An 8,500-nucleotide genomic window follows, 5' to 3' on the forward strand; every position below is an offset into this window, starting at 1 on the left:
TCAGGGAAAGGCATAGACAACGGCTGCTTCTCACTAGGAAGCAACAGATTGGAAATCTAGATGGAAAACAATTCCAGGTTGTACAAACAAAGGAACCATAAAGTGAATATAAAACTGCGCTAAATTTCCAGCCCAGTCAAGAATTCTTTATTCACTTCCTGCTGAAACAGGAAGTGGCTCTACCACCCTTCATGCAAGGTAAGAGAGACAAATGTTGACATCACATTGAAAAAGGAATGAAGGGGAGTATGGCTGCTGATTCTGACAAAAACACAAAACTGTTGAGCATTAGGCATGTTCCTTGTGTCAAAAGATTTGGATAGCTTTTAAAAGTCCTACACACCTGAGAAAAATCCCTTCTATTTTATTTCCCTTACATCATGGAGTTGAGGTTCATGACTCAGCTATCTGCATGACCAAACCAATCAGTCACCTAATATTCTCTCATCTTGATGCTGGGCTCCATCCTAGCCCTAGTAAGCAAGGTGTTTAGGCTGGATATCCTACAGGAGAGAGCCTGGTTATTCTCCCACCCCCACAAAACTTGCAAGGGCTGGGTGGGGTACAACTCGTGTTCTTTTTGTGAAATGGAATGTGCAAACAGGAGATGTGATTCATGTCTGCAGACACATAGTATTCCTGACAGCTAGTCAGGAAATGCTGTTTTACATCTGGTCTGGTAAAGCCTCTTCAAAAGTAAAATAGAGGCTCCCTGGGAGTAACTGTTTTAAAGTGAGTGCTTCATATCTCTTCAAGGACCAAGGGGCACTCCCACCACCAAGTTCTCAGTAAACTTTCTACTCCCTCTTTGGCTGCCCCATTCCCTTTCTCCCACACCCACTGCCAACACAGGAGCATTCACACACACACACACACACACACACACACACACACGTCATGAAAATTCTTTGAAAAAAGCAGCCTACAACACAAGACATTCTTTAGTCTGAAGTATGCCATTTGTTTTCAATGCAGAATGAGTTTCCTTTAATTTATAAAAAGTAAAGAGAAATATTTAAAAAGCTTGTAAGAACAAATCAATCTAGCTCTCACTCGTGCTTTGTAAATAAGGAAAGGAGGACATGTAGAAAGAAAAGATATCTATAAATTAAGTGAATCTACAACTTGAATTGTGGATTCTCCAAAAGGAAATGAAAACTGCCCCTCAGATCAGAGAAATAAAGTATATTTTATCTTAATTTTTAATCTGTTTATTTTGCAGGGATGCATCCAAATTTACAAAAAGGGATAGATATCAGAGAAATACAAGATCCTGACGGAAAAATTATGGAATTCACCAGTTAATTGTGGCAGCAGTATATTGGAAACGATTCCCTAGGGATCTTAACAGAAATGAAAGTATGTAATGTTATAGAAAAGGGAAGCCATGAGTATAAACACTTTTCCAGTCAAAGGAGATCAAGGCTTTTGCTCAATGATTAAATGGTATTTGGGTGGCTGATTAATAAGTACATATTTTGAATTCCTCAAGATTTAACAAAATGACATATTGGATGTGTTTAGATTTCCCATCAGATTAGCAAAAATATTTTGACACACTTCCCCACACTTGGGGTGGAAGGATCTGCCTTTGACCCTTTTCCAGAATCCTCAGCCCACCAACCCTGAAGTCACACACAGCTCAGAAAATACAGAGGTGACTTCCAAACCAACCTGGGGAGACATTTATTCAAAGTCTTTTCCAATTTATTAGAAGGAGGATCTACAGGTTTTTGTAAGGCTAGGTATCTCACTCCCCAGAAAAACAAGAACAACCAACAATTAAAAGTAACAACAAAAACCTTGTTTCTCTGATGAGGGGTCATATTCATTCCTCTTGGAGACACTTCCATTCAGGTTCAAATGAAGTCAGTTTATAGGTTCATCTTCTCCCTGTCTGTCCTCCCTGCTTCCTTCATTGAGCATGATGAAGGGGAGTGAAGTGTAGAGTCATCCTAGTCTCATCTGTATTTATTCACCACATTCGAAGGATGGCTCTAAATTTTCCTTGTGAACTCTTAGCATAGTTAAAACCTCTATTCCCCTCAGTGTGATTTCTCATTATTGAACTTTAGAGGAACTAATTGGCAAGATTTAATTCTAGAGATGAATTGGAATCATTGTAGGAAACCTTGAGCCTAGATCTCTGATACAGAAGAGAGGAGGAAGAGCAGACTTGATATCTCTCAGCTGGAACGCGATTGACTTGCATCTGCAGTGGTGTTTAACTATCTGGAGGAAGTTTACTTTGTAAAGTGAGAAGGAAAGCCTATCCAGATGGGAAGAGCATACCAAAGGCTCAGCCCTGGGTCTAACTCAGAAGCTCCTCACCTCAGAGATAAAGCAGAACCCAGTTGTAGAGGTGGATATGTCACACAAGAGCAATGCCCCAGGGATGAGGAGCAGATGTTTGGCCCCAAGCAAGAGACTCTCCAGGCATCAGAAGTTGAGGTGGTGCTGAACACATAAGGAACAGCTCGACCAATCCTGTGGCACTAGGGATGCTGAAGGGCACAGTGAAATATGAGAGATACGTTAGTAATGGATTTTGGGGGGGTGTCTTTTTTGTTTTTTGTTTTTTAATCCAGGCCCTTATATATGTTAGGTAAGCACTCTACCACCAAGCTGCATTCCCAGCCCTTTTTTTTTTTTTTTCTTTTGAGACAGATTTAAGTTTCCTAGTCTGGCTTTCAACTTAAGGCCTTCTGCCTGAACCTCCTCAGTAGCTGGGATTACAAGCGTGCTCTGCCTCACCCAGCTAGTAATGGACTCTTATATAATGTTTTCTTTGTGCTGCTTTGCTATAAGAGCTTTATAAAGTAGCTAATTTAATCTTCACAATTCCACGAGGTAGGTGCAGTTATTGAGCTGGAGAATCTCTGCCCTTCTGTACTCTGTTCTGTATCTGGGAATCTAGCTTTTATGGTTGGCCTAAGCCCTATTCTCTTGTACTAGATTCCAATTGGATTCAATCATGGGGTGGGGGTTGCGGCAGGAAAAGCCCCAACATCCCAGCATGGAAATAACATCAAGGCTGAGAGATGGCAGTGACAGCATTCTTACATAGAGAGCTACAGCTCCTACCACACAGCCCCTTCCTACATGGCAAAACTAAAGTCACCCACCAGTTTGGTGACACCCCCAGGCCTAGGAGTGGTATCGGCTCTCTCATGTTGCCAGTTCCTGGTGCTTCACTGCCTCTTCCTGGTTTCTCTTACTCCTGCCTTCATTGGTAAGTGGCCTCTCTGTTAAACTCACCTCAGTTTGGAAAACAGCTGTTTCGTGTTGGGATCCAGACTTATGCAATTCTTGTCCCTCTTTTACAGATGATAGCACTGAATCCCAAAAAAGCTAAGTGATCCCATCATGTAAATGCTGGAGAATAATGTTGGGACTCAAACCAGGCACCCAGGCAGCCTGGTTCCAGAGTTGAGCTGTGCATTTTACTGCTAGGGGAGTTTATGGAAATAACTCAGATGTGACCCAGAGAAATACTCATAAGTGTAGCCGTGTGCTTTTATATTCTGCCAGTCTACTTCCACAATCACTGTGACCTGTGCTCATTACCTCAGGCCCAAGACCAGATGTTGGATGTGGGAATTCATTAGCAATTTTCTCCTTCTTTAAAGAAAAATACAAACTCTTTCCCAGGCCAGTGTCTCTTCAGAGTAGTTTTTGCTCACCTCAGCTCAGACTCCAAAATTGCAGAAAGAGGTGGAAAGAAAGCAAGAATGCCAGGCTCCTCAGGCCTATTTGAAAGAGTTAAGTTATGTGATCATTTCCTGCTTTTTTCTCCCTGTGAGGATAAGGATTATTCATAAAGATCCTAATAAAGCTTTGGATGTCGAAGAGTAAGACTTTTGCTCTGTGTCTGGAGCAACAGTTAATGTACTTGATAGAAATGACTAGTAAATATATACATTTTTTCCACATACCTGTCATGGTTTTCGAAGGGTGATGGGCTCTTCTTTGTGTGTCATATAGTCACAGTTTCTTAAATGTGAAAGTATTAAGTTACTGTAAAAGATATAAAAAGTGAAATCCAGATGACTGTTCATTAACTCTCCCATCGAGATCAATACCAAAGAAGTACCCTTCTGGAAAAAAAAAGAAAAAAATTTTTGAATTTTTAAGCTTCAAATGACTTCATTTTGATACTACTTGTGGATCTACTTTCTCCTCATTAGCATTTTTATAGGATGTGTGATTAATAAATATGGTGAATTTTAAACCTTTTATTACAGTGAAAGACATATTGCCATTCATCCCCCCTAAGAATACCTCCTCTCACTTCAAACACACTTATCCCATCACTCTTGCCACTTTCTGAAGCAGTACTGGAAGTCATCTTTTGTGAGTTTCTTTAGTTACATTATTGTGGCTCCCTTGATATCCTGAATCAATTCAAAACATTTAACTTGCATGGTCTTTTTTACTTTGAGGAAGAGCCAGAAGTTGTAAATCTGGCAAATAAGTTGAATGAGGCCACACACACCATGTTTTTACTAGCCTGTCTTTCCATTGGCTGCACCATTCACCATATTTTTTATCACTCTTCATAATGACACTCACAAAAGAGGACTTCCAGAACTGCTTCAGAAAGTGGCAATGGTGATGGGACTAGTGTGTTCACTCAAGGAGGAGTATTTTGAGGAGGATTAATGTCAACGTATCTTTCATGTAACAATTTGGTTTAAAAAATTTTTAACATTCACCGTATATTTTGATCACAACGCATATTTATGGGATAACTCTTTAATTTGCATGTAGTGGATAAAAACTGGAGTATGAGACCAAGTGACTTGAACTTATATTCTGTCTTGGTCACTCTGAGTTTAATTTTCCAAGAAGATGGTCCAGAGATAAGGATAGAGATGCAAGCAGCTTATCTGAGAGGTGATGCCAGGAAGCACCAGCAAGAGACTACAGACTTATCTATGATGATCCTATCCCAAACCTGAATTTCTGTTGAAAAAAGCATTTATGGATCAGGCTTCTGAGATAGACCATAATAAAAATAAAGACAGAGAGAGGCTGTAGAGAGGCTGCAGACATGCTGCAGGAATGAAAGTGAGCCTACTGTGTGCCAGAAGCAGCAGCCTACTTCAGAGTATCCGGAGTTCTATTCCACTGGTGTCCCCTAGAAAAGTATAGGGAACATGCATCAGAGGTATGCCAACTAAGAAACAAGGACACTGGGTATTTAACACCATCTCTCATCCTAATTAGTACAGAACTACTTCCTAACGTGAACCACCTAGAATTATGGACCTGCCCCTTGCAAGCCAAACATTCTCCTATGTTCAGAGAAGCCCTCTAGCGAGAGTTAGGACTGATGCTTGCACAAGACAATAGAAATCAAAGAGGATGTGAGAGAGGACCAAAGGTTTCTGCTACAGACACTCATTTCACACCCAGATCCATTAGGACAATTGTTTTATTACTAATTTTTAAAACTATCTGGTCAAATTTTCTAAAGGAAAAAATTATAACAGGCTTCTATGAAGGTTAACCTTTTTTTTTTTTTTTTGGTACCAGGGATCAAACTCAGGTCCTTGCATTTGCAGGGTAGGCTGCGGAACCACTGAGTATGAAGGTTAATCTTGTCAACTTGATTGGACTGCAAATTAATTGATTATGAATCAAAAAATCATAGTATCCAGTGCAAAAAGCATGAGACTGTGTATTTAGCCTAATACTGTAATATTCATTGAATGATAGCATAAGGGGCCCAATATATTATGCTTCAGTCGAGTTTTGTTAATAACTATTCACAATGCATCTGTAGGTAAAGCAGTTACCTTCCCAGGCCTTGGTTTCTTCATTATAGGATATGGCATCTCAATGATCCCTTCTAGATCCAAAATTATCTTCAATGCAACAGAACTAAAGTTTGGGTTTTTTTGCATCATCAGTGAAACAGAGGTTTCCTTTAGTTCTCTGATCAAATATCTCCTCGGTAGAATGAGGACGAATACTCTTGACTCTGGATAACTCTAAATGAAATAGCATCTCTCTTTTCCTATCATTCTCAATCCTGCTATTCTGTTTTATTTTTTCCTTCATAAAAGTCTTACATACTTATCTGTTATTCATTTATTCTGTATCTCCTGCCATGAGGGTCTGAGTGTCTGAGAGTGGAGATCCTTCTGCTCTATTCATGCTATATCCTCAACACCAAGAACATGCCACACACCTAATAGTAATTCAGTGAATAACCACTGAATTAACATGAGATTTAAATGAGCTATACAAGATATAAATTTGAGAATGATTTAAGGAAGCAAATTTGTCAAGTATTCTTGACCCTGTTTCAAAAAGTATTCATTTGCTATGAAATTAATGCAGTCAAGTACAAACCATTCCTCTCTTTTCTTTAAACCAGTTCCCCTAAAACCATCTCCCAGGGAATGCTTTGCCATCCGTTCCTAATTATCATCTTATCCTCTTATTCATCTTGAAGGTTATCCAACTATACACTTTTACTGTATTGACTAAAATTCAGTTTTATTTGTTCAGGCTTATTTCTCCAAAGAGTTTGGTAGCAGATGGTTTGTCGCATGCCATGCTTCTATACCACTGGAGGACATGTTTTAGGACACAGCATTAAGTGTTCTTGTTGTGTACTGAGACTTCCCACCACTGAATCCTGACTTTGATTTTGATTAGCTGGGTTATTTGGGACAAATTACCTAGCCTCCCTTCATCTATAAAGTGGAGACGATAATTATTCTGGTTTTTCTCCTATTTGTCCTTACTATCCTCTACCCTTTTCAGTGTCTTAAAAAGTTGACTCTCAGACCCCTGGGCTCCCCTGGCTTAGAACACAGGAAGGACCTGGCAGGAGATCCACACGCAGTAGGAAAGAGGTTGGAGAGTACATCCTCTGGTCCCTCCCTCCTTAGCAGGATGTTGGCAATGACTGTCTTCCTTTACCTGTGGCCAAGACGCCAAACAAGTAGTCTCTCTGTCAAGGCTAAAGACAGCACCAGGCTGTGGTGACTCCACCCTCTCCTCTTGCCCCATCAGGCCTGGGATGCTAACAATTTCCTGTTTTTGCTCATGCCAGATACATCATATTCCTTGAAGATTCCCTTAATCCTATCCACACTTGGGAAAGGAGTCTCCTCATTAAAATCACTTCAACTAATCCATTGAGCTGTGCTCTCCACCTTCTGCCAAATCCTGACCAAAGCAACATACGTGCACCACAGATGCTAAATGGATGAACACACGGAAAGCAAAAAGAATGTTTCCAGAGACATTGTAAGTTTTCAACTTGTTAATTATTTTCTACATAAGTCAATGAGGAGAAATTATGCAAAACAGCACATGTTAGCATATGTGAAATATATTGATTAGAATTTACATACAATTTGCCTATGGAAAAGCCCCAAATTTGAGCCTGGGAAAACCTGGCATTGCATGCAATCTTTTGTGTAAAATCTGGAGCAAGTTAGAGACTTCGCTCTGCCTTCACTTCAGTGGGATCAGCTTTCCTGCCACAGCCTCTCATCCCCTAAAAACGCACTCAGGATGCAATTTCAACACCACACCCTCCTTGATCAGGAGATGTCCTCCACTGCACAGCTGACCATGTTTGCTGAGGTTCTAAAGCCACCTGAAACACATGGGCAAAAGCCTCACCTTCAGTGGCACCCCCCTGCCCTCGCTTGTTCTTAGCTGCAGCTTCCGAACAATGCAGTTTCAGGGAACATCAACACAGCAGCCACATCCACTGGGCCTGGGCTCCCAGGGTTGAGGTGAGTGGCCCTGGGGTTAGGGCTGGACTGTGTCGGGAGTTTCACTGTTAGCTCTACCAGGAGCCCTTCTCTGAAACAGCAACCCCTCCTGCGCCATGCTGGCTTCGTCATCTCATCTGTCTGATGATGGCCTTTTTCATCCTTTTCCCAATGTAAAAGAGCTGTCCCCACCTCCCATGGCTCCTCTGCCTTGTGTGTTACTTTACCTATGCCTCTGAGGCAGCCTGGGGAAAGTGGTTGACAAGAGTTTGAAGGAAGGGAAACAAACCAATATTGTAATAATAAGATGAAAAAACTCCCTAAGATTCCAATGAATGCTGTGAGAATAACAGAAGATGATTTATCTGACAATGACAAACATAATACCTGCTCAACAATAGATGTTTACACATGTTAATAAGATGAGGGGCTAAGGCCAGCTGCATGGTTTCCAGCTATGCTTAGCAAGGGGCCCTTTCTTAGTTTAAACCCTATAGTAGCCGTCTCAAAATGTATAATAATTTGTGAAGAAAGGAGTCTTGCATGTATTTTCACTGTACACTGGGTTCACTTTGCAAATCACTGATGAAATTCTGTAACTGACCATCTCTTTTGGTATCAAACATAGATTCATCAGCATCTATTAAAGGAAAATGAGATTCTTAAAAGATGGCATCTGGTGTTGAGTGTATTTTTTAATTCACAAATATGTGTCAAAGAACATATATGTGTTAAGAACTGTGCCAATGTCTCTTTGA

General features: G+C 40.6%; 1 non-coding gene across 1 annotated transcript; it reads left to right on the plus strand.

The window, feature by feature from the left end:
* The first annotated feature begins 4,932 nt into the window (after positions 1 to 4,932).
* On the plus strand, positions 4,933 to 5,003 carry LOC147824505 (small nucleolar RNA SNORD50). The gene has a single exon (XR_015442320.1). It is a non-coding gene; the product is annotated as a small nucleolar RNA SNORD50 (small nucleolar RNA).
* The last annotated feature ends 3,497 nt before the right edge of the window (positions 5,004 to 8,500 follow it).

This window comes from Heterocephalus glaber, unplaced genomic scaffold (assembly GCF_053883595.1).
Source record: "Heterocephalus glaber isolate CG9 unplaced genomic scaffold, H.glaber_assembly_v1.0 deba00001538, whole genome shotgun sequence".
Taxonomy (NCBI): Eukaryota; Metazoa; Chordata; class Mammalia; order Rodentia; family Bathyergidae; genus Heterocephalus; species Heterocephalus glaber.